Here is a 24,834-nt window from a genome sequence, read left to right as displayed (position 1 = left end):
TTTTTTAATATTTAGACATTGTAAATTTCATGTGCAAATGACTGCCTTATTATTTGAAAACTAATATTTTTGCATTTGATTATAGCATTGTCTGTGAAATGTTCATTTGCGAATTGACATCCCATAAATTGTGATAATTCTGTATTCGTGAATTTCTATAAGAGTTTTTCTATCCATATTAGATTGACAATTATGCTAGAATGTCTTTACGAACCGCTACCTTTCTTCATTTGAGCCCAAAATATTTGACTGATTATTTTAGAAATGTTATTGAAAGTGATTGTTATTAATGATTTCAGTGATATGTTGAGTACATGATATTGCTGCTTTCAAATGTTTAAAGAGATTTAAAAATACTTTAAGTATGCAAGTGGACTCATCCGGTTCGCCGGTGAGGTATAAGGGACCTATCTGGGATGTCGATAGAGATTAAGTAGACTCATCCGGTACGCCGGTGAGGTATAAGTGGACCTGCAGGGATTAAGTGGACCTATCTGAGATGTCGATAGGGATTAAGTGGACCCATCAGGACGCTGATGGGGTATATAGGTGACTTACTTGGGACGACAGTAGGGTAATTTGTGAAATCCTTTGAATTATGCATTGTCGTTAAAACGTTATACGCATTTCAATTATTCGAATCATACTTAATTATGCTTTTTTTTTAAAGTGAAAATGTTAATGCATTTCTGTTAATAGATCTCCTTTTGAAAATATTGATATCTTTCAATCATGATTACTTTTAAGATTATGGTGATCACGTATTGAGTAGCCAAACTCATCAAATTATGGTAAACATTTTTTCAAGATAACTGCGGTTTCATTTTGAGTGCTCGTCAAGATCAACTTTGGAAGATACTGTAGTTCTGCTTAAACTTTCTTTTGTTACTTTGTAAGAATTCGCTACTGTAAATTTGTCCTATCAATGAGATGTATATATGTTTTGACTGTCACATCTCAGGAATATCAGTATTGTAAATTCTTAGGGCATGACACTCCTCGCCTCTCTCTCTACTGTGAACCTCATCCCTCCCTCTCCCTCTTTCCTCCCTTGACAGCAACAATTAGCCTCCTTGCTCAGTAACCCTAAATCCCCAAAATCAGTAACCCTAGATTTTGTGGACTCTGGAATTTCTCACTGGAAGCTTCTTCCATTCTCAACAACTCTAAATTTCAAGTGATATGAATTTGTAGAAAAAAAAAATATTCAAGCACTATCGGACATCCGTAATCGTCAGATCGATCTAGTTCAATCTGGATCATTGAACTCATATATTCTTATGAAGAAGTGGGTTAATCCTAACTTTTTTATAGGTATAATTATAGATATATATATATATATATATATATATATATATGGAGATTTAGTACGCCAACGGTGGTGTGGATTGCATTTTGTATGGACGATTGGGAACGAGTTTCGAAGTTTCAACATTGAGGCATCTAAAGGCTGCAAAACCTGAGGACTCGTGCTCTCTATCGCCGTACTCTTTATGCCTGCAACCTCTCTTCTCGAAATACTCTCATTCCCTCCTTCCCACGAAATACCCCCTCTCTCCCCTTCCCCTTCCTATGGAGAAGCAGTGCTTCGCTCTCGCACGGCTGCTGCACCAGATCCATCTCTCTCAATCTCACTCAGCTGCACCATATCCAAAGAACAAGTAGGCTTCTGCTTCAACATCAGGTATGGTCTCTGTCTCTGCTCTATTTCTCTCTCTCGGCTATGGATCTCCCTCTCTCTCTCTCATTCTCTCTCTCTCTCCCTTCCTCTCTTCGCTCTTGATTAAGGTACTGGCCCTCTGTCTATGGTTCTCTCTCTCTGCTGTGGTTCTCTCTCTTTCTCTCATCAATTAGGGCATTGGCCCTCTATCTCTCACGCCTCTAGATCTCTCTCTCTCTATCGTCTCTGGTTCTCTCTCTGTCTCTGTCTCTGTCTCTGTCTCTCTCTCTCTCTCGCTATTAGGGGACTAGCCCTCTCTCTCTGGTTCTTTCTCTGCCCTGGTTCTCTCTCTCTCTCTCAATTTGGGGTAAGCCCAAGGGGCTCTCTATCTCTCTGGTTCTCTCCCTGCTTTGGTTCTTTCTCTCTCTCTATCTCTCGGTTAAGGCACTGGCCCAAGGGGTCTCTCTCTTCCAAATTGGGGCAGCCCCAAGTGGTCTCTCTCTTTCTCTCAATTTGGGGCAGCCTAAAGGTCTCTCCCCTCGTGGTGGATCTCGCTCACACACACACGCGCCACCATGCGGTTCTCTCTCTCTCTCTCTCTCTCTCTCCACAGTGAGCTTCATAGCATGCAATTATTTTTCCATTTTGTGTGCAAATTATTGTGTTAAAGGAAGATGTGGTTCTCGTACAAAAAATTTCTCCCATGAAAATCCATATCTGTTTCTAGTTATGAAATTTAAAGCTCTAGAAATTTCTACCATTAGAATCTCTGTCTTGTTCTAATGCTTCTTATGACTTTTATGATTTTGCACTTCTTTGAAACAGAGGATATGGGGTTCATATGGACAATTTAGTGGGTTAGAGGGTGTGGGTTTATACTGCAATGTTATTGGTTTATGACATTTCCAGATGCTAAATAGATTTTGTTTTAGTGAAGAAAAGGGGACAAGTGTTTGCCTTATTTTTCATTGCCATTGCTTAGTTGATTAGAGGGTCCCTAGCGAGTAAGAGTTCTGGGTATTGTTAGTTTAGTAACATTGGATTGGTCTGCCCATGAAGCTCTGAACCCTACTATGATGGATTGGTAGTGTTTGCAGAAATTTTCATTAATCAGCAAAACATGGCATTTTTTATGGAACTACTCTAGTTTATGATCATTTTCTTAGGGCTTTCATTAATTTTTGGATGATTTATGGAACTAGGGAAAATATGGTTTTGTGAGTAGTTTGTAGCATCTACATGGAACAATAGTTTCTACCTGTCATTCTCATGTAGAAACATAAGAGGCACTTATGTAGGGCCAGTTAATACTTCTGTGGGGGTCACTATTTTCTCTTGTGTATTCGCACATGTTTGGGGGCCAGTCATTTGTTCTAACAGTTAGGGGTGACAGCATGTGTGTAGCAGTTTGTTGGTTCAATTCCTTGTGAATACGCCAAGACTATCATCTCCATATTCATCCTTATTCTTTTCTCGTCACTTCTTCCTCTTAACTTTTTATACTCATGGTTCTTTACAGTTTGTGTTCTCCTCTCTCTCGCTCTCTCTCTCTCTCTCTCTCTCTCTCTCTCTCTCTCTCAATGAGGTTATCTACGATGAAGTAGTTAAAGATATCAAAATCAGAATCAAAATTCATAACCCAATTTACCAAGCAAGAAAGTATCACTCAAGTAACAACTATATGGTGCGTGTGATTGTTATTAGATCTTGGAATGTTGTGTAAGCTTTCCTCATATTTGCTGGCCTACTTGCAATTGAACTTCAACCATCCTTTAGTTTATTAAAATAGTGTGACGGGCCTACTTGTAAATGAAAGCAGGTTCTAGTGCACAATGTCTATTATTTAAGAACATAATGGTTAAAATTTCTTACTTTAACTATGGGATGTTAACTGGTGTGAATGGTTATTGGGCTGTTGGTTTTGATGATTGTGTGAATAGTTATTGGGTTCTTGCTTTTGATGATTGTGTGATAGTGTCATTCACAAAATTGTGTTCTACTTGGGCGTAGGTGGGAAGATGGCACTTTCATCTACAAGACTACATAATATTAGAGCCAACAACATCTAACTTCGAGTCACGGATCAAGTTATTAGAGAATCAACGATATTTGACTGTTCATGGGAATTCTGAAGAGCGTGTAATCATAGTTATATTAGCTCTGAGTTTAGTGATTCATATTGTATATTTCTTTCTCCTTATAAAAAAAGAGTAAGGTGTACTTCTCAATCTTACATGTATATTTCTTTCTCCTCGTAAAAAAGGAGTAAGCATGCAATCATAGTAATGTGTACACCTCAATCTTAATATACTTCTATTTGGATCAAAGGAAATTTTATTAGATGTTGTTCTTTCCATTTCTCTTTCAGGATTAGCTGCTTGATAATGCTGGGTTGACCCAAGTCTTTGGGTGCCTAAAATTATTTTCAGAAATATTGGTTAAAATGTAAGTGGATATCAGTTGATTCGAAAAGACATTAAACCATGTCATAAACATGCCTTATAAAATGTTACAGTTTATTGGACACTTTATATGTGGCACTGCAGATTTCATTCAAATCAATTACTTTAATCTCATTCGAATTAAATAAGAATTTGCAGGATTTGTGCATGGCCTCACCCCTTGCAAATTTAGCCTCAAATCTCGTATGAATTAAAATCCAATTGATGGGCCTTATATAGGTTTACAGTTTGTTGGAAACCATGCGACTAAAAATCGTATTCGCATTAAATAAGTATTTGCATGATTTGTATATGGCCACACCCCTTGAAAATTTAGCCTCAAATCTCATCCGAATTAAAATTCAATTGTTGGGTTGAGTGAGAATGATGGAGAGAGAGTATGAGAGAGTTTAAAAGGAATTAAAATCAAACATGTGGTTTCTAACCCATGGCACCTTCAGCCCAAAAGTGAAAAAAAGAATGACTTAAAAGGAATTTTCCCAAATTTGAAAAAATGGAAAGGAATTTCCCAAACATGATACCCTTGACTATACCAGACAGAATTTGGAAGTCTTTAAGTCCATCAAAATAAGACTATGAATCTATGACATAGAAGTAAACGAATTAAGAATCCTACAACAAAAGACATCCCCACAAGAAGTGAACATTATTGCACTATATTTTACCATTGAACTTCATCTTGAAACGACCGATTGCATTGTTCATTCCATAAACTGAAATTTAAAAACACATTTATATTTATTGATTTGAATGCAGCAATTTTGGCACTTCCCTTGATGCTCAAGTGTTAATAATCTCGGACCGAATCTTCCTCTCTTCAAAACAATCTCTTCACTGGCTGAACCCCTCTGTCTTCGTGAATCATTTATCTGCATTAAAATTCAGTAGCATCTTAATACAGTTTTTAACCCTTGTAAGTTCTTTATAAAAAAAAATTTGTTTTAAGTGAGAACAATTATAGAAAATCAAAGAAGCTTCATTTAAGAGAGATTGCTGCAAAAAACTAAAAGATAACAATAACTCAGGTCTAAAGTTTGTACAAATTCATAACACAATGCCTCCAGGAAAATAGCGTGCATACCATTAAATCATTGAAATAAACAAACACCTATGAAATGTACAAGCATTTTTCAGAATACTAAAGAAATGCAAATTCAAACCATAATAGTCCCTAGAAGCATTATTTGATTCCGCCAAAACACCAAGGTTAATTACAAAAAAACCAAACCAATTTGAACAAGACATCGATTCTAATGGTAGAGCTTTAAATTTCATAATTATGGAAGAACGTTTTGGTACCAGAACTACATATTCCTTTAAGACAATAATTTGCACACAAAATGGCAAAATAATTGCATGTTATCAAGCTTACTGTAGAGAGAGAGAGAGAGACCCATGTCTGGGCAAGAGAGAGACCTTTGGGCTGCCCCAAATTGAGAGAAAGAGAGGGACCCCTTGGGGCTGCCCTAACTTGAGAGAAAGAGAGAGACCCCTTGAGGCTGCCTTAAAATGAGAGAGAGACCCCTTGGGTCAGTGCCCTAAGAAAGAAGAGAGAGAGAGAGAGAGAGAGAGAAAGAACCAAAGCAGGGAGAGAACCAGAGAGATAGAGAGCCCCCTTGGGCCACCCCAAATTGAGAGAAAGAGAGGGCCAATGCCTAACACAGAGAGAGAGAGAGAACCAGAGCAAAAAAAGAACCAGAGAGAGAGGGCCAGTGCCCTATTCGAGAGAGAGAGACAGAGAGAGAGAGAACCAGAGCCTAGAGAGGGAGAACCAGAGCCCTAAGAGAGGGAGAACCAGAGCCCTAATCGAGAGAGAGAGAGAGAGAGATAAAACCAGAGCAGAAAGAGAGAACCATAGAGAGGGCTAGCGCCAAGAGCGAAGAGAGGAAGAGAGAGAGAATCAGAGAGAGAGAGGGAGATCCAGAGCCGAGAGAGAGAAATAGAGCAGAGAGAAAGACCATACCTGATGTTGAAGCGCAAACCTTCCCATTAGTTCTTTGGATATGGTGCAGCAGAGTGAGATTGACAGAGATGGATCTGGTGCAGTAGCGGTGTGAGAGCGAGAGTGAGACAGAGAAGCGTGATAGGGATGCGGAGAGGCACTGTGCTCCTTGGGAAGGAGAGAGAGGGGATATTTCCTGGGACGGGGAAAGAGCGTTTTTCGTGGAGATAGGTTGCAGGCATAAAAAGTACTGGGATAGAGACGCGTCCTCAGGTTTGCAGGCATTAAATACCGCAAATTTGAAACTTCGAAACTCGTTCCCAACCGTTCATTCAAACTGCAATCCATCACCACCGTTGGAGTACCAAATCCTATACGCGAGCTGGCCTATCAAATCGTTTTCCAAATCCTATACGCTAGCTGGCGTATCAAATCGTTTTCTTTTATATATATATATATATATATATATATATATGGCAAAAGTTTACATAAAGCTTAGGCTCTAAACAATCAAATTAGAGCCTATATCAAAAAGTTCACTAAAAGTGGTTGTTTTGATGCTCAAATATCTTCAAATTGATCATCTCGACATCAAGATGCATGGACTTGAGAAAAAAATAGATTTTAATTTTTGGAAATATGGCATCTTGTAACACATTTTTTTACCATTAATTTTTAAGTTGTTCAAGTTTTAATAGATCTGCTCGATCTACACTATTTTTGAAGTTTTAAATTTTATAATTAAAAATAAAAATATATTTTAAGGATAGTAAAAAAATTTTAATTTTGAAACCACATTTCTTGACATTATTTGAAGGTAGGTTCAAATTTGATTGGTTAATACAAACCACGCCCTATATATATATATATATATATATATATATATATATATATATATATATATATATATATATATATATATATATATATATATATATATATGAAAAAGTCTTTCCAACGCCTATAGGCGAAAATGAATAGTGATTTCGCCTACCCTCATCACCATCCAAATTTTATTGCGTGGTCACGATTGTTTGATAATTTTTAATTTTTAATTTTTTTAAAAAAAATCAAAATAACTTGAAATTTGGAAAGTTTGTACATCTTACTGAAGCGCATCTAATAAAAATATAAAAATAATTATACGTGAAAAATAAATTGATCAAAATACCCCTAAAACATTTCAGAGGTATTTTGGTAAATGTTTTTCATGTAAAATATTTGTTTTATAATTTTTAAAGCTTCTCCTATTTTTGATGAATACATGTTCCAAATTACAAGTTATTCCGATTTATAGAAAAAAAAAATGAAAAAATAAAACACTACCGGACAAACGTGACTGCGCGATGAATTTTGAACGGTGATGGGGGTAGGCAAAATCACTGTTCATTTTTGCCTATAGGCCTTGCGTAGTGTTTATATATATATATATATATATATATATATATATATATATATATATATATATATATATATATATATATATATATATATATATATATATATATATATCACTTGAAATTTTAAGTGTGTATTATTTTCATCAAGGCACACCTAATAAAAATATGAAAAAAATATTTCGCAAAATATAAATTGACCAAAATACCTCCGTAAATTTTCAGGGATATTTTGATCACTATCTACTTTGTGAATTATTTTTTTTCATATTTTTATTAGGTGCGCTTCACTAAGATGTGTATGCGCTCCAAGTTTCAAGTATTTTGGATTTGTAAAAAAAAAAATGAAAAATGAAACATTACCAAACAACTGTGACAGTGCGATGAAGTTTGGATGGTGATGAAGATAGGCGAAATCACTGTTCATTTTCAGCCTATAGGTGTTGGAAGAGTTTATATATATATATATATATATATATATATATATATATATATATATATATATATATATATATATAAGGTGCGATTTGTATAGAGCCTACCTCCAAATAGCATCAAAAAATGTGGTTTCAATATTGGAAATCTTTGTGATAGCTTTAAAATATATTTTCATATCTATTTATGAAGTTCAATGCTTCAAAAATAATATAGATCAACATATCTATCATATTTTGAAAATCTTGAAAATTGACAGTCAAAAAATGCATTACAAAATACATTATTTTCAAAACTTGCAAACCATTTTTTTCTCATGTCCATGCATCTTGATGTCAAGATGATCAATTTGAAGATATTTGGGCATCAAAACAACCTCTTCTAATGAAATTTTTGAGTAGGCTCAAATTTGATTGTTTAGAGCCTGGGCTCTATATAAACTTTTTCCATATATATATATATATATATATATATATATAAAGATGCTATGGTACGCTGATTCATGTACCCTACAGTAAACGCCCAACGGCGCAGATCGAATGTTGGCCGATCTGACGATCACAGATGTTCGGTAGTGTTTGAATTTTAATCTTTTTTCTACAAATTTAAATCACTTTAAATTTTGGGCGTGTGTTCTTCAATAATAGGCGAATCTATTAAAAATATCAAAAACATATTTCACAATAAATAAAATGAACAAAATGCCCCTAAAAACTTATGGGGGCATTTTGATCAATGTTTTTTAGCGAATTATTTTTATATATATATTTTTATTAAGTCTGACTTAATAAGAAGATCACGCACCTAAAATTTCAAGTGACTTTGATTTGTAAAAAAAAATTAAAATTCAAATACTCTCGGACAACTTGGATTGTCAGATCGGCCCATATCGATCTGGGCCGTTCGTTTACTGTAGCGGTATACACATGGGGGTGTATATATATATATATATATATATATATATATATATATATATATAGTAACACTAAAATTCAAATAGTGATGTGCATTCTGAACCGCATGATGAAGATCTAACGGCTCCCAATCCACCTATATATTATTCATTATAGATGGCCAGCTGTTGTAAGGTTTACCCATATATATATATATATATATATATATATATATATATACATCACTATTTGAATTTTAGTTTTTTTATCTAATATGATTACTATGAAATTTTGGGTATATATACCTAACGCTATTGCGCACCATATAAAAATAAAAAAAAATATTTTTAATAATTTAAAATGACCTAAATACCCCCATCATTTTTTAGGGGTATTGCGATCATTTTATATTTTAGAAAATATTTTTATCTATTTTTTATTTGTGTGTCCTATGTTTTAGCACACATGTCTAAAATTTCACTATGATCTAATTTATATAAAATAATTACAATTAAAACAGTGATATGCATTCTAAACGTATGATGAAGATCAGACGGCTCTCATTCCATCTATATTACTATTTATGATAGTTGGCTAGCTATTGTTAGCTTTTTCCATATATATATATATATATATATATATATATATATATATATATAGGTGCGGTTTGTATAGAGCCACCTTCAAATAGTGTCGAGAAATGTGGTTTTAATACGGAAAATATTTGTGATCGCCTTAAAATATATTTATTTATGAAATTTAAAGCTTAAAAAATAGTGTAGATCGACAGATCTATGAAAACTTGAAAATATTGAAAATTGGAGGTTTAAAAATGCTATATAAAATGTACTATTTTAAAAACTCGAAATCCATTGTTTTCTCATGTCTATACATCTTGACGTCGAAGTGATCAATTTGAAGATATTTTGGCATCAAAACTACTTCTTTTAGTAAAATTTTTGAGGTAGGCTCAACTTTGATTGTTTACAGCCTCGGCTCTTTATAAACTTTTCCCTATATACATATATATAGATATATATATATATATATTGAAACACTACCGGACAACTGTGACTGTACGATGAAGTATGGATGGTGATAAGGGTATGCGAAATTACTGTTCATTTTCGCCTATAGGCGTTGGGAATACTTTTCATTATATATATACATATATAGGGTGTGGTTTCCATAAGATTGCAACTTTAAACTATCCAATTAAGGTATACCTTCAAATTTGATCATAACATATAATTTTGATGTAAAATATTCTTATGATTATCTCAAAATCTATTTTCATATCGAATTCTAAAATTTTAATTTCCAAAAATGATTAAAATAAAGTAGATATATAAACATATGAAAATTTTGAAAATTGACGGTCTAGATAATGTATTGTAAGATGCATTATTTTTGGGATTCAACATCCTGTTTTCTTTCATAAGCGTACATCTCAATGTCGAGATGCTCAATTAAAGGGTTTTTCAATATTAAAACAACCTTTTCCAATGATTTTTTAGGTACGTATGTAGTTCTACATTTTAATGTTGCAACCTTATATAAACTTTTTCAGACATATATATAGTGTTTGTCTAGATTTAACAAATCCTCAAAATACAAAAGGTTCAAGTTAGAAAGGGTTATGATGAGTGTATTTATCAAAACAATGATTACTTTTTTATTAAAAAAATTATTTAAATATGTACTTTTACTATTAAGCAAACGTAAATTTGAAATTTTCACAAAATACAATGGCATTTTGGAAGTTAGTGTTCTAGAACTTTATTTGTAGAGTGCTCTTATTCTTTAGTTAAAATTTCACTTTTACCTTTATGGAGATGACAAAAGTACCATTTGTCTTGTAGTAATATTTACAAAATTTTCCAACAAAAGTAACTTTTTTAAAAAAGTAGACTACAAAATTAATAAATTTACCCTTCACAACTCTCTATATCTTGTACCTTTATAATTTGAAGGGTTGTGAAGTTTAGATTATCCGATATAAGCTGGGATTAGCCCACTAGCTTATATGAACATATGAGCTCAATGGCCCAGATTGAATCTAGGCCAATCTGACGATCCCAGATGTCCGATAGTGCTTGAATTTTTTTGTTTTTTCTACAAATCCAAATCACTTGAAATTTTAGGTGTGTGTTCTTCTCATTAAATCGCACCTAATAATATATATATATTTGTATTTTCTTCAAACAGTTGCAAGGCAAGTGATAAGGGCTGTTCGTCGTTAGAGTCAGTGTTGCCCCCCTTCAAAAATTCACGGGTTAAGAAATCAGGTAATGAATTAGAAGACCAGGGAAAGTGTTCGATAAAAAAATCGAAGGCGGATATATATATATATATATATATATATATATATATATATATATATATATATATATGGAAAAGTATAGGATTAGCTCACTGGCTCATATGAACATATGAGCCCAACGCCCCAGATTGATTCTAGGCCGATTTGACATCACGGATGTCCGGTAGTATTTGAATTTTAGTTTTTTTTCGACAAATCCAAATCACTTTAAATTTTAGGAGTGTGTTCATCAAAAAATAGGTGAATCTTCTAAAAATATCAAAAAAGTATTTTTCATAAAATAAATTGGCCAAAATACCCTCGAAAATGTTCTGGGGGTATTTTGGTCATTTGTTTCACGAATAATTTTTTTTATATTTTTATTAGGTGTGCTTGATGAGAAAAACACATACCTAAATATTCAAGTGGTTTTTATTTGTAGATAAATGAATAAAATTCACGCACTGCTAGACATTCGTGATCTTCAAATCCGCCCAGATTCAATTTGAGCCATTGGGCTCATATGTTCATATGAGCTAGTGGGCTAATCCCATATATATATTCTAAACGTCACAACCCTTAAAATTACAACGGTTCAAGATAGAGAGAGTTGTGAAGGGTGGATTTATTAATATTGTAGTCTACTTTTTAAAAAAAGTTACTTTTGTGGGGTAAATTTGTAAATATTACTACATGACAAAGGGTATTTTTTTCATTTCCATAAGGGGTAAAATTAAAATTTTAACTATAGGACAATGACACTCTAAAGGACAAGGGCAATCTACAAATAAAGTTTCAGGACACGAACTTCCAAAATGCCATTATATTTTTGGGAAAATTTCAAATTTATCATTGCTTAATGATAAAGTTACCTATTTAAATAATTTTTAATTAAAAAAAATGATTATTTTGATAAATACACTCATCACAACTCCTTTTAACTTCAAGCTTTGTATTTTGAAGGGTTGTTAACTCTAGACAAAGCCTATATATATATATATATATATATATATATATGGAAAACATTATGCAATACTACGCAACGCCTATAGGAGAAAATGAACAGTGATTTTTCTTATGCTCATCACCGTCCAAAGTTCATCGCACGGTCACAATTGTCCTGTAGTATTTCATTTTTCATGTTTTTCAACAAATTAGAATGATCTGAAATTTGAAGAGTGTGTTCATAAAAAATAGGAGAATCTAATAAAAATATAAAAACAATAATTTGTAAAATATAAATTGATCAAAATACCCCTAAAATATTATGGGGGTATTTTGGTTAATTTATATTTTAGAAAATATTTTTTTTTTATTTTTAGTAGGAGCGTCTCATTATAATGTACATACGCTCCAAATTTTAGATCATTTCGATATATAGAAAAAAAAATAAAAATTGAAATACTACTGAATAATCGTGATCTTGAGATGAACTTTGAACGGTGATGAGCTTAGCCGAAATCACTGTTCATTTTTGCCTATAAGCATTAGGAAGACTTTTCCATATATATATATATATATATATATATATATATATATATATATATATATATATGGTAGTCACTGTTGTACGCCCATATGCCCATACGCGAATGGTCCATATTGAATTTGAGTCATTTTGTGGTTGATTTGACGTTCACGGATGTCTGATAGTGTTTGAATTTTAATTGTTTTTTTACAAATCTGAATCATATAAAAGTTTAGGCGTGTGTTCTTCTCATCAAGGCGCAGCGAATAAAAATATAAAAAAAATAATTTAAATATTAAAATTGATCAAAATACCCCTAAAACATTTTCAAGGGTATTTTGATCAATTTATTTCATGTTTTTTTTTTTTTTTTGATATTTTGGTAGATTCGTCTATTTTTGAAAAAAACAGGCCTAAATATTCAAGTGATTTGGACTTTTAAAAAAAACAATTAAAATTCAAACACTACCAAATATCCGTAATCATCAAATCAGCCCAAACTCAATTTGGGTCGTAGGTCTGTAGCAGTACGCATTTGGGTGCACATTATCTTTTCCCTATATATATATATATATATATATATATATATATATATATATATATATATATATATATATATATATATATATATATATATATATATGAGTTTTGTTAGGCTACAACACTTGGTGGTGTATACCGTTAAAGTGCTTAACATATCTAGAAAGTTATGACATAGGTAGGGGACTTGGGTGAATGAGTTTATTGATAACTTTTCTAGAGATCAATGTCAAAATAAATCCATTTACACAAGTCTCACATCCATGTCATAACTTTTTTAGATATATTGAGCACTTTAAATGTCTACATTACCAAGTGGTGTTGCCTAACAAAACCCTTCTACTAGTAGTTAAAAAGAATTAATGTATCTTGTGGGTTATGTCACCCACCATATCGATGATGTCTTTATCCACTATTATTAATAAATACTTTGTTTTTATTAGAAATTTCTAGTTTATCCTTAACTAATTACTTAAAATACCCATGAACAAAAAGTTACTATATTATAAAATAAGGGTATCTTAATGTCTAAAAATGTTAAGCACTTTTAAGGTCTACACCACAAGTGGTGTAACTTAAAAAAACCCTATATATATATATTGATTGTTCAGAACCTAAACTTTGGAGGGTGTTTACATATTAGTGAGGCGCACCAAATAAACATATTTAAAAATAATTCGTAAAAAATAAATTGACCAAAATACCCCTGAAACTTTTCGAGGGTATTTTGGTCAATTTATTTAATGTAAAATATTTTTTGATATTTTTTCGTAGATTCGCCTATTTTTTATAAACACACATTCCAAATTTCAGGATATATATATATATATATATACACACACATATGGAAAAATCTTCCTGACGCCTATAGGCAAAAATGAATAGTAATTTTGCCTACCTTCATCACCATCCAAATTTCATCATACGGTCACGATTATTCGGTAGTGTTTTATTTTTAATTTTTTTCTATAAATCGAAATGACTGAAATTTTGAGAGTAAGTACATTTTATTGAGGTGCATCTAATAAAAATATAAAAAAAATTATCCCTGAAAAAACTTGACCTAAATACCATCGAAATATTTTGGTCAATTGTTTTCATGTAAAATATATTTTTCTATATTTTGCGAATATTCCCCTATTTTTGATGAATACACGCTCAAAATTTTAGGTCATTCTAATTTCTAAAAAAAAATGAAAAATGAAACACTATCAGACAATCGTGACCACGCGATGAACTTTACACAGTGATGGGGGTAGGCAAAATCATTGTTCATTTTCGCCTATAGGAGTTACATAATATTTTCCATATATATATATATATATATATATATATATATATATATATATATATATATATATATATATATATATATATATATATATATATATATATATATATATATATATATATATATATATATATATATATATATATATATATATGGAAATGCTGGCATAAGCCCATTAGCTTATAACTATATATGAGCCCAATCTGGGCCAATCTGACGGGTTACAACCTCATTTCGTATTTTACCAATCCAAATTACAAAACATTTTAGGCATGTATTCTTCTCATCAAGACGCATCTAATAAAAATATTAAAAAATAATTCTCCAAATATAAATTGATCAAAATACCCCTGAAACTTTTTTAGGGTAGTTTGGTCAATTAATTTTTAACAAAATGTTTTTTTCATATTTTATTAGATTCTCGTATTTTTAAATAACACACACTCAATTTTTCAAGTGATTTGGATTTGTAGAAAAAAATTAAAATTAAAATACAAAATGCGTTCGTGATGGTTAGATCAGTCCAGATTGAATCTAAGCTGTATGGCTCAGATGTAGCTGTAGGCTAGTGGGCCTACACCAACTTTATATATATATATATATATATATATATATATATATATATATATATATATATATATATATATATTAGACATCCTAAAAATCTTTGTAATTCAGTTTTATCTAAAATTTTGTCAGGAAATTTATCAGCAAAGAGAATTGATCTATCAATTGGAATGATTGCTCCTTGGTTGATATTGTGTCCTAGAAATCTTATTTTTGTTTGGAACAAATTTATCTTTTTAACAGAAACAACTAACCCAGCTGTTTTTACTGTGTGAATGAAAGTATGAAGATGCTTGAAATGTTGTTCAAGTGATTCAGAAAAGACTAAAACATCATCAATATAAATGATCATGAATTTATAAAAGGGATTAAAGATATCATTCATTATTTTTTGAAATTCAGATTGAGCGTTTTTAAGACCGAAAGGCATAACGTTCCATTCATATTGTCCAAAAGGGACATTGAATGCTGTTTTATATTTATCTTCTTCTTTATTTGGATTTGCCAAACGCCAGATTTTAAATCGAATTTGGAGAAGATTACAGCATGTAAAAGTCTATCAAGTAAATCTTTTTTATTTGGAATGGGATATCTAATCCATTGTAAGACTTTATTGAGGGGTTTATAATTAATGACTAATCGTGGAACTCCTCGTTCTTGCTCAGCATTTTTATTGACATAAAAAGCAGAACAACTCCAGGGAGATGAACTAGGATGTATAAGTTTCTTTTGGAGTAAATCTTTTATTTCAAGCTGACATGTTTGTAATAATTCTGTATTCATCTGAATTGGTTTAGCTTTTGTTGGTATATCTTTGTTTCACTAAAATTTGGTTCATATGGTAATCCAACAATATGTTGTTTTCTATGCCAGAAGGCATTTGGTAATTCATTGCATATTTCTTTTTCAATAAAACTTTTGAGTTGTTGTATTTTTTGTATTATCTCATGAGTTTGGAGGTTTTCACTGATAAGTTTATGTTTGATTTCAAGTTGTAAAGATCCTAAAAAATTTTCTTTGTGTTTAATATTTTGTTTGACAGTATTAATTTCTTTAATTTTTGGCTTATCAAGAAATTCAAATCTAATAGGAGTACCATGAGTATTTGTTTCAATACCTGTATGAGAAATTGTAACTGGATATAACAAAGTAAGAAAGGGTACACCAAGGATTACTGCTTGACTGAGTCTTTTAACCATTATGAATGGAGTAGGAAAACAATGTCCTTCTGTACAAATTTTAGCATTGGATAATTTGTATTTGATAAATAGTCTACTACCATCAGCCGTATTAAGGATTTGAGTACTCTTATCAAAGTATTTTGTAGGGACTAATCCTTCATTGAGGCAATTCAGATCAGCACCTGAATCTACTAGAGCTAGAGATTGGAATTCATATTCATCATTTATGACTATGGTTATTAATACAAACCATTTTTGTGTTATTACTCTATTTAAAACATTTACCGAATGTCTATTCGATGATTCGCCTTGATCCATTTGATCTAAATAATCATTGGGATGATATGATTTGAGTAAATGATTAAATTCTACTATGTCTTCTTCAGTATGTAGTTCGGAAGTATTATCATGAAGTTCAAGGATTTGAATTCTTGTTTTTAATTGAGCTAATTCTACTTTTACTGTATTAACTTCACCTTTGAGGTCAGTAATAGTAGGTTCCTTTTGGGTGGCTTCATAATGACTGATTCGTTTCATGATATCAGAAAAATTACAATTATCAGGAGGTTTAACTAATGGTGTATGTTTTGTTTTTGTTTTAGTTAAATTGATAAACTGAGTAATTATTTCACTTTTTTCATTAGGATCAGGTATTTTCTCTATTAAATCTAAAATAAGATTGTCTTCTTTTGTTAATGTATGAATATTAGAAGATGTAATAGGACATTGACATATTTCGTTTTCTGTATTCGAACTATTATCAGACCAATAAAATTCATCATTATGTATTGTTCCTATAAAAGAAGTATCACTACTGGAAGAAGTAGTGTCTGAATCTGAACTATCGGACGAATCATATAATTGAATAATATCATAGATTTTATTCCTGATGGATTTATCTAATGTAATAGAGTCTAATTTTTGCTTGACCTTGCATTGACTTTTATAATGGCCGACTTTGCCGCATTTATAACAAACGGGTAATTTCTTTTTATTTTGGGACGTTTTAGAAGCAAAACGTTTTGTAAATTTCTTATATTTTTTCTGTTTGGTTGGGAAAGACTTATATGTTTTGTCTGGTTTATTACGATGTTTTTTCTTTTTATATACTTTATGGATTTTATGTGGTTTGGTTTTATCTATATGAATTTGGTCCATATGATAGCCAAATTGTTGGCAGAAATCTCCTAATTCTTTTTTACCACTTAAATTATGTTTATCAAGTTGCTTTTTGAGTTTCAGAACTGTACATAGGGCTAGGCCTTCAACACAGATTTCTGAAGATAATTTTCCTAATGTATATTGAGAATAATTTATTACACCACTATTCTTATTTTTTAGACGTTCTTTGACCTTTTCAGCAAATAGGTAAGGTAGTCCGGCTACGAACTTTTCTTTCCAGTGGTCAAGATGACTATCTTCTCGTATAAGTAGTCGAGAGAAAAAGACGTCTTTATATCATTTATAGTGTGATAGTGTAGGACATCGTAGATTAGATAAAAGATCAGCAGTTCGTGCTGCAAGTATCGAAGTATTTCCTATAAAATGAAGGGCAATTGTATATATTAAAGAATTGACAGCATCACTTTCAGAATATACCATATCCTGGTTATGTTCATTTTTTGTTGTCCATTGTCGAGTATTAGTTAATATTTGTTGTTTTGTTTGTTCATTAAGATATGAATCCCACCATCCCCTTAGCCATCCGATGAATCCTGAGACTATAGCTTTTGCTATTTCTTGGTCATGACTACCAGCCATTTTACGTGCTAAAGCATACATAGTCATGTGTTTCATTGTATCTAGTATTCGGTGATCGGAAATTCCATCAATATTCCAATCTATAATTGTTCGACCTGTATATGTAGAAGTATGACTTGTTAGATCTTCTTCTAATTGGATATCAACTGGGGTTGGTCTTTTATAATATGGTCGGACATTTATTGGTTGCCAGTTTTTACTATAATTGATACGATTTATACTATCAGGAGTAAGTTGTATTTCAGAAAACGCTGTTTGCATATTTTGTATTGTATTGTCAATTGGTGGTTCCTTCATTTCAGTGGTTTGGAAAAGTATTTCTTCTTGTAGAGTCATATTATCATGTTCAGGGATTTTTGTTTTTCCTTTATCATTATCTGATAAAATGATTGTTGGTTTGGGATCTTTTATTTCTAGTTTAGATAATTTAGAGATTAGTTGACCCATAAGTGTTGTATTATCATCGCCGATATGAAATTTGTCTTTATTCAAGTCAGGAGGTGGTTTAAAAAATAATTGTTTTTTCTCCCTGTAAGTGGGAGGTTGTAGTAAATTTTCTATTCTATTTGTTTGTTGTCCAAGCGTATGAAGATAAAGATTTGTATAATTATTTTGTTCAATTATGTGTGGGAGTAATTCTACACGAGCTATATTGGCATTGTTGAGTTTATATGGTGTGGCTACTGTTTCATATACAACCATTTGGCTTGCTGTAGATGAGGATCCTATATTTTGTTCTGGAGTTTTTGCAGTTGGTACTGTAGTAGCAACTCCTTGTATTTTCAAGCTTTGTTCAGGAGGATGTATAGATTTGATAGTATTTCCTTCTGTAGTATTGAATACTGTGTATTGGGTTTCTAATGTATTTATTTCGAAGTCAGGAATAGGGATATTGTGTTGGCTTAAGGTGTCTCTTAACCAATTAAAGAAACATTTTCCTCTATTTCCCTTTTTTCTCCATTTATTAAATTGTGAGTGAAATAATTCTACTAATCTAGGTTCAAATTCTTTGACATACCATTCTCTAATATTTTTATTTTCTGGGGATAAGAAATCATTGATAATATCTTCTTTAGTGAATGTTTCTTCAAGTTGTAATACTTGAATGAATTCTGCCTCAGCAGGTTCTCCTTCAACTTTTCTGTATTGGGGAATAATGATATTATCAGACGTTCGCGGAAGTCCATCAATTTGTGGTTTTGGTGTTGATGGAATATCTATTATTGGAGGAATTGTCGTATAAGCAGTAATGGATTTTCTTGGGGGTTCTGGATCTCGAAAAGAATGAATACTTGAAGTTCCTGAGATGGATGCATTATCCATAATTCTATTGTTTGTGGTGAACTGTATTTCAATATTTCCGTCTGTATATTCAATAATTTTATCTGGAATATTTTGAGTGGGATTTTGTGATGGTTGGTTTTCATTATTGATAGACCATGTTTGGGGTAGAACAATATCTGACCATGATATTGTTTTTGGTATAATTGTATTTGATTTTTCCATATTGGTTTGAAAAAATATTGTTTGTCCTCTCGTATCTATTTGGAGTACATTTGGACATAATGTAGTCATTACTTTGTAATAGATTCGATAAACAATGGCTATATTTTGAGAACCTGTCTTCATATTAAATCCTTGACTTTTGAGATTTAAAGATAAAACATTTAAAATATTTGGATCTGTAAGTGATACAGAATAATTTGGAAAACAGTTGAAATATATTGGTCCACTACATAAACTAGATTCGACCATTCCTAACAGTGAATCAGAAAATCTATTATGCCTAGTATCGCGTAGGAAGACTAAGATAGAATTATTTAATCCCAAGCGAGTCAAGGGTTTGACAGCTATTTGTATTAATCCTATATGTAAATATTTATAATTTTTGTTTTTATGAATTTGTAATATCTTTTGAGATAGTAATTGAAAATCTTCTTGGTTACTAGTGACAGAAAGAGTTTCTTCTACTGTTTTTATAGCATATCCGATTTTGAGGTCGAATGTACCTTTTTTGTAAACATCTGATATTGGAACCTTAGGTATGTTCCAATTCTGTATTTGGTTTTCAATATCATTAATAATAATTTCCTCTTTGTTTTTTATCCTTAGAGTTCTATTAGTTGTACTAGTTGTTTTATCTGTCAGATTCTTTATAAATTTCTCCATTATTAGGTTGCGGTTGAGTGTTATCTGGACAGTCCTCTTTGACTACCTCTTACGTCTTCTGGACCTCAGCGGCTCTCCTGGCCTAAACGGTCAACTGACTGGGTGTATATATATATATATATATATATATATATATATATAAACTCTTCCCAACGCTTATAGGCGAAAATGAACAACGATTTCGCCTACCCTCATCACTATCAAAACTTCATCGCACGGTCACAGTTGTCAGGTAGTCTTACAATTTTCATTTTTCTTCTAGAAATCTAAATTACGTGAAATTTAGAGTGTGTGTACATCTTAGTTAGAAAACGCACCTAATAAAAAACTGAAAAAAATAATTCGTAAAATATAAATTAACGAAAATACCCCCATAAAGTTTAGGGGTATTTAGGTCAATTTATATTTTATGAATTATTTTTTTTATATTTTTATTAGGTGTGCCTCACTAAGATGTATACATACTCCAAATTTCAGACCATTCTGATTAGTAAAAAAATGAAAATTGACACACTACTGAATAACTGTGACTGTGCGATGAAGTTTGAATGGTGATGAGGGTACGCGAAATCACTGTTCATTTTTGCCTATTAGCGTTTTATAGTGTGTGTGTATATATATATATATATATATATATATATATATATATATATATATATATATATATATATAATCTTAAAAACATCAAAGGGCGAAAATGAATAGTGTTTTGCCCCATACCTGCTCTCGTAGAGCCATTGCAGCTTTTCTGAAAAATCATAATGGCTCTCCTAGAGCTATTGTAGTTTCTCATATTTTTGTGTGAAAAATCGAATGCACTAGGGTGGTTGATTTATCCACGCCATTCGAAAAATCAGACGGTGCTGAGCCTATTGGCAAAAACATTGTTCCCATGAGCTCAAACACAAAATGCAATCGTGACTATTGAATCGGCCTAGATTTAATCAGTGCCATTGGACTTACACCATAACTGTTAACTAGTGGGCTACTATAAGATTCTCCTTTTATATATATATATATATATATATATATATATATATATATATATATAAATATAGTAATGATCTTATGAGACCCTCCCACACTCATGTGTGTAGAAAACCAAAGGATCACCATTAAATTTAGAACGGATCTCTAAAAAAATTATCAAATGAGTGTACGACTTGACTTTTCTTAAGATCTGTGTCAAATTTAATGATAATCCTTTGGAGTCCTACGCTCCTTTGGAATCCTACGCACATGGGTGTGAAAGGGTGATCAATACTCTTATATATATATATATATATATATATATATATATATATATATATATATATATATATATATAAAATGATTTGGTGAGCCATCTCGCCTAAAAAAAAAAGAGTGAGCCGAACGGCTCTTATTTGTTCTAGAAATCGAACGGCTGTGGTTTCGTGAGACAGCGACAACTAATAACTGTGACACTCTCTTGCCTGCGCACAACATCTCTCCTTGTACCTAAACTCTCGCCTCTGTGAAACCATCTCTCTCTACCTAAACTCTGGCATCCCTCTCTCTCCCCCGTGAGCCTGCTCCCACCCTCTCCAATCCCATGAGCCTCCTCACATTGTCTCTCTCTCCAGTGAGCCTCCTCGTCTCTCTCTATTGTGAGCCTTATCATCTCTGTGTTTCATCTCTGCATATTATTAATCCGCCAACTCCTAAATCTATGGACTTTTACGATTTTACATCAAAATGGATTATGCAAATCGTACAAAATTGCATCTCGGACGTGGCAGTTTGGAGATCATTCACAGGTGCAGTAATTTTTTATTTGAATATTGGGGATTTAGGTTTACATTTTTGTGGATTTAATTATGTCTTTGTCTTGTACATTTACAATGGAATTTTTACCCATATTTCTTCACCATTGTCACTCTGCAAACGATTCCAATATTTCTTTTGCTTTGCCATCACCATTGTCACTCTATAAAATCTCCATCTTGATTTGTTTTCTCTATCTCTCGCATCTTTGTTGAATCCAAATTTTCCTTCTTGATTTGTTTTCTCTATCTCTCGCATCTTTGTTGAATCCAAATTTTTATAAGAAGAGGCTCAAATCTGTGGTAAAAACAACTCCAAATACCAAAGTAATATGGTTATGAATTTAGATTTTCATTTTATCGATATTGTTCTTATTTCCTTTATGTGACAATTTGGGGAAAGTGTTTATTTTCTTTGCCTGCATATTTTAATGTTTGGTTCTGTGAAGTCCTAATTTAGAGATTTTTTTTTTTTTTTTTAAATTGTTGAATGGCATCCATCGATGTTGCTATGTTAAGTGATTGATTTTTTGGTTTAAAATTGTCGAGTGGCATCCATTGATGCTGCTCTGTTAAGTGATTGATTTTTTTTCATAAGGTTTGTTAATGGTTCAAACAGGGTGGAATTCATGTTGCTCTGTGAAGTCATAATTTGGAGAAATATTTTACCGAGATCGTCGAATGGCATCCATTGATGTTGCTCCGTTAAGTGATTGATTTTTTTTCATTAGGTTTGTTTACTTTCAATCATCAAGCATTTTGGTTTGTTAATGGTTCAAACATGGTGGAATTGATGTTGCTTTGTGAAGTCCTAATTTGGAGATTTTTTGGTTTAAAATTGTCGAGTGGCATCCATTGATGTTGCTCTGTTAAGTGATTGGTTTTTTTTTTATTAGGTTTGTTTACTTTCAATCATCAAGCATTTTGGTTTGTGAATTGTTCAAACAGGGTGGAATTCATGTTGCTCCGTGAAGTCATAATTTTTAAAAATATTTTACTGAAATTGTCGAATAGCATCCATTGATGTTGCTCTGTTAAGTGATTGATTTTTTTTCATTAGGTTTGTTTATTTTCAATCATCAAGCATTTTGGTTTGTTATTGCTTCAAAAATGGTGGAGTTGATGTTGCTCTGTAAAGTCCTAATTTGGAGATTTTTTGGTTTAAAATTGTCGAGTGGCATCCATTGATGTTGCTCTATTAAGTGATTGATTTTTTTTTATTAGGTTTGCTTACTTTCAACCATCAAGCATTTTGGTTTGTGAATTGTTCAAACAGGGTGGAATTCATGTTGCTCCGTGAAGTCATAATTTTGAAAAATATTTTACTGAAATTGTCGAATGGCATCCATTGATGTTGCTCTGTTAAGTGATTGATTTTTTTTCATTAGGTTTGTGTACTTTCAATCATCAAGCATTTTGGTTTGTTAATGGTTCAAACATGGTGGAATTGATGTTGCTCTGTGAAGTGTTTTGGGCCTCATCATAGAGGTGGTAATGGTTGTTATTGCTGTTGTGGTTATTGTTAAAATTATTATTGACATATTTGCAATGACTGTTATGATGTGCTTGAAATACGTAATTATTTAGTCATTTATAGTGTGGTACTGATACAATTATTGTAGGCTCTAACAATGTCATCTTATTCTACAAGTAATCGAGGATATACAACTCGACGATGCCCAAAGTGCAGTATAGATTGTGCTAAGAAACCTAAAGCAAGCCAAAATAACCCGAACAAGATGTACTATAAATGCTCTATATGTGGGTTCTTCCAATTGTGTGATGAATATAATACCGTCGTGTCAATTTAAGACGATGCAATACACGACAGTGGAGTCCAATGAAAGAATTAGAAAAACGTGTCATGCTCAATCAAGAAACAAGTGTTGGCAATGATACGATACTCATTGCCATAGAGCGCATGCATCAATTCTTACTCGATGCCTTTGGGTGTTTGCAACAATTTTTGTATTTCTTGTGCATAATAAATGTGTGCTTGCTTGCACTCATCTTTTTTATTTTTATAGTCGATTAGAAAGATGTGATACTTTCTGACTTGGAATTTGCTTTTTTACAGGGTTGCCTTTTACTAATGTAATTATTCCTATAGTAGAATTAATTTATTCTTCTTTTATGGAAAATGTTGTAGTTGAAAGTAACAAAAGGGTTCTTTTGGTAATATAAACATATATTATTTGTCATGCAATTCCAATTCGAGGATATTATCTCGAGGACATTATGTATTGATTTTTTATTGTGCGTTGATAGCGAGCCAGAGTTCAAGCATCTATAATTTATTTAAATGGGTGGGTTGATCATTTGAAGTATGGCCAGTGCGATTGTGCCATTTATTGAGGGCTATAAAAAAATTGTGCTATAAAAGCTGAAATTCAGCCATGTGAAAGCAGGCCATACTTTCTTACTGTTGCAAGGGAGATGTCTTTTTGAGTCATTGCTCTTCAATGTCTTTTTAGTCATTGCTATTCAAAATTGTGTTGTAAATTTTCTATATAGTCTGATATACTTCAGCCTTCATTGAGACACTTCTATACTTATGGTGGTCATTGAGGGCTTCATTGAGACGCTTCATGAAGGGCTTCATTGAGATGCTTCTATTTCATCGAGGGCTTCATTAAGGGCTTCATTGAGACGCTTCTATTTCATTGAGGGCTCTATTTCATTGAGATCTTCATTGAGGGCTTCTTTATTAAGGGCTTCTTTTCATTGAGGGCTTCTATTTCATTGAGATCTTCATTGAGGGCTTCTATTTCATTGAGGGCTTCATTGAGATGCTACTATTTCATTGAACGCTTCATTGAGGGCTTCTATTTTATTGAGATGCTTCTATTTTCATTATAGTGCAAGCTCATGCTGGTGCAATGAATTACAGGGAGTGACATATGGACAGTAGATTTAAAATAGATATTGTCATGTGGCCGCTTATTTGACTTAGAGCTGGTCCAGAGTGTTAATTTGAGAATT

General features: G+C 32.0%; 3 long non-coding RNA genes across 3 annotated transcripts; 2 read left to right on the top strand and 1 right to left on the bottom strand.

Annotated features, from left to right (window-relative positions):
- Positions 1–1,366: 1,366 nt before the first annotated feature.
- Positions 1,367–3,987, top strand: LOC148779523 (uncharacterized). The gene is made up of 2 exons (XR_016045730.1): positions 1,367–1,684; positions 3,671–3,987. It is a non-coding gene; the product is annotated as an uncharacterized LOC148779523 (long non-coding RNA).
- Positions 3,988–4,680: 693 nt separating this feature from the next.
- On the bottom strand, positions 4,681–6,336 carry LOC110007657 (uncharacterized). The gene is made up of 2 exons (XR_016045729.1): positions 6,086–6,336; positions 4,681–4,991 (listed from the first exon to the last, which is right to left on the bottom strand). It is a non-coding gene; the product is annotated as an uncharacterized LOC110007657 (long non-coding RNA).
- Positions 6,337–21,472: 15,136 nt separating this feature from the next.
- On the top strand, positions 21,473–24,058 carry LOC110007649 (uncharacterized). The gene is made up of 2 exons (XR_016045728.1): positions 21,473–21,846; positions 23,475–24,058. It is a non-coding gene; the product is annotated as an uncharacterized LOC110007649 (long non-coding RNA).
- Positions 24,059–24,834: the final 776 nt, after the last annotated feature.

Source organism: Amborella trichopoda, chromosome 12, assembly GCF_054954075.1.
Source record: "Amborella trichopoda isolate Santa Cruz 75 chromosome 12, AtrichopodaSantaCruz75HAP2 v2.0, whole genome shotgun sequence".
Taxonomy (NCBI): Eukaryota; Viridiplantae; Streptophyta; class Magnoliopsida; order Amborellales; family Amborellaceae; genus Amborella; species Amborella trichopoda.
The sequence above is the reverse complement of the archived record's forward strand: the minus strand, read 5'-3'. Positions and strand labels throughout refer to the sequence as shown.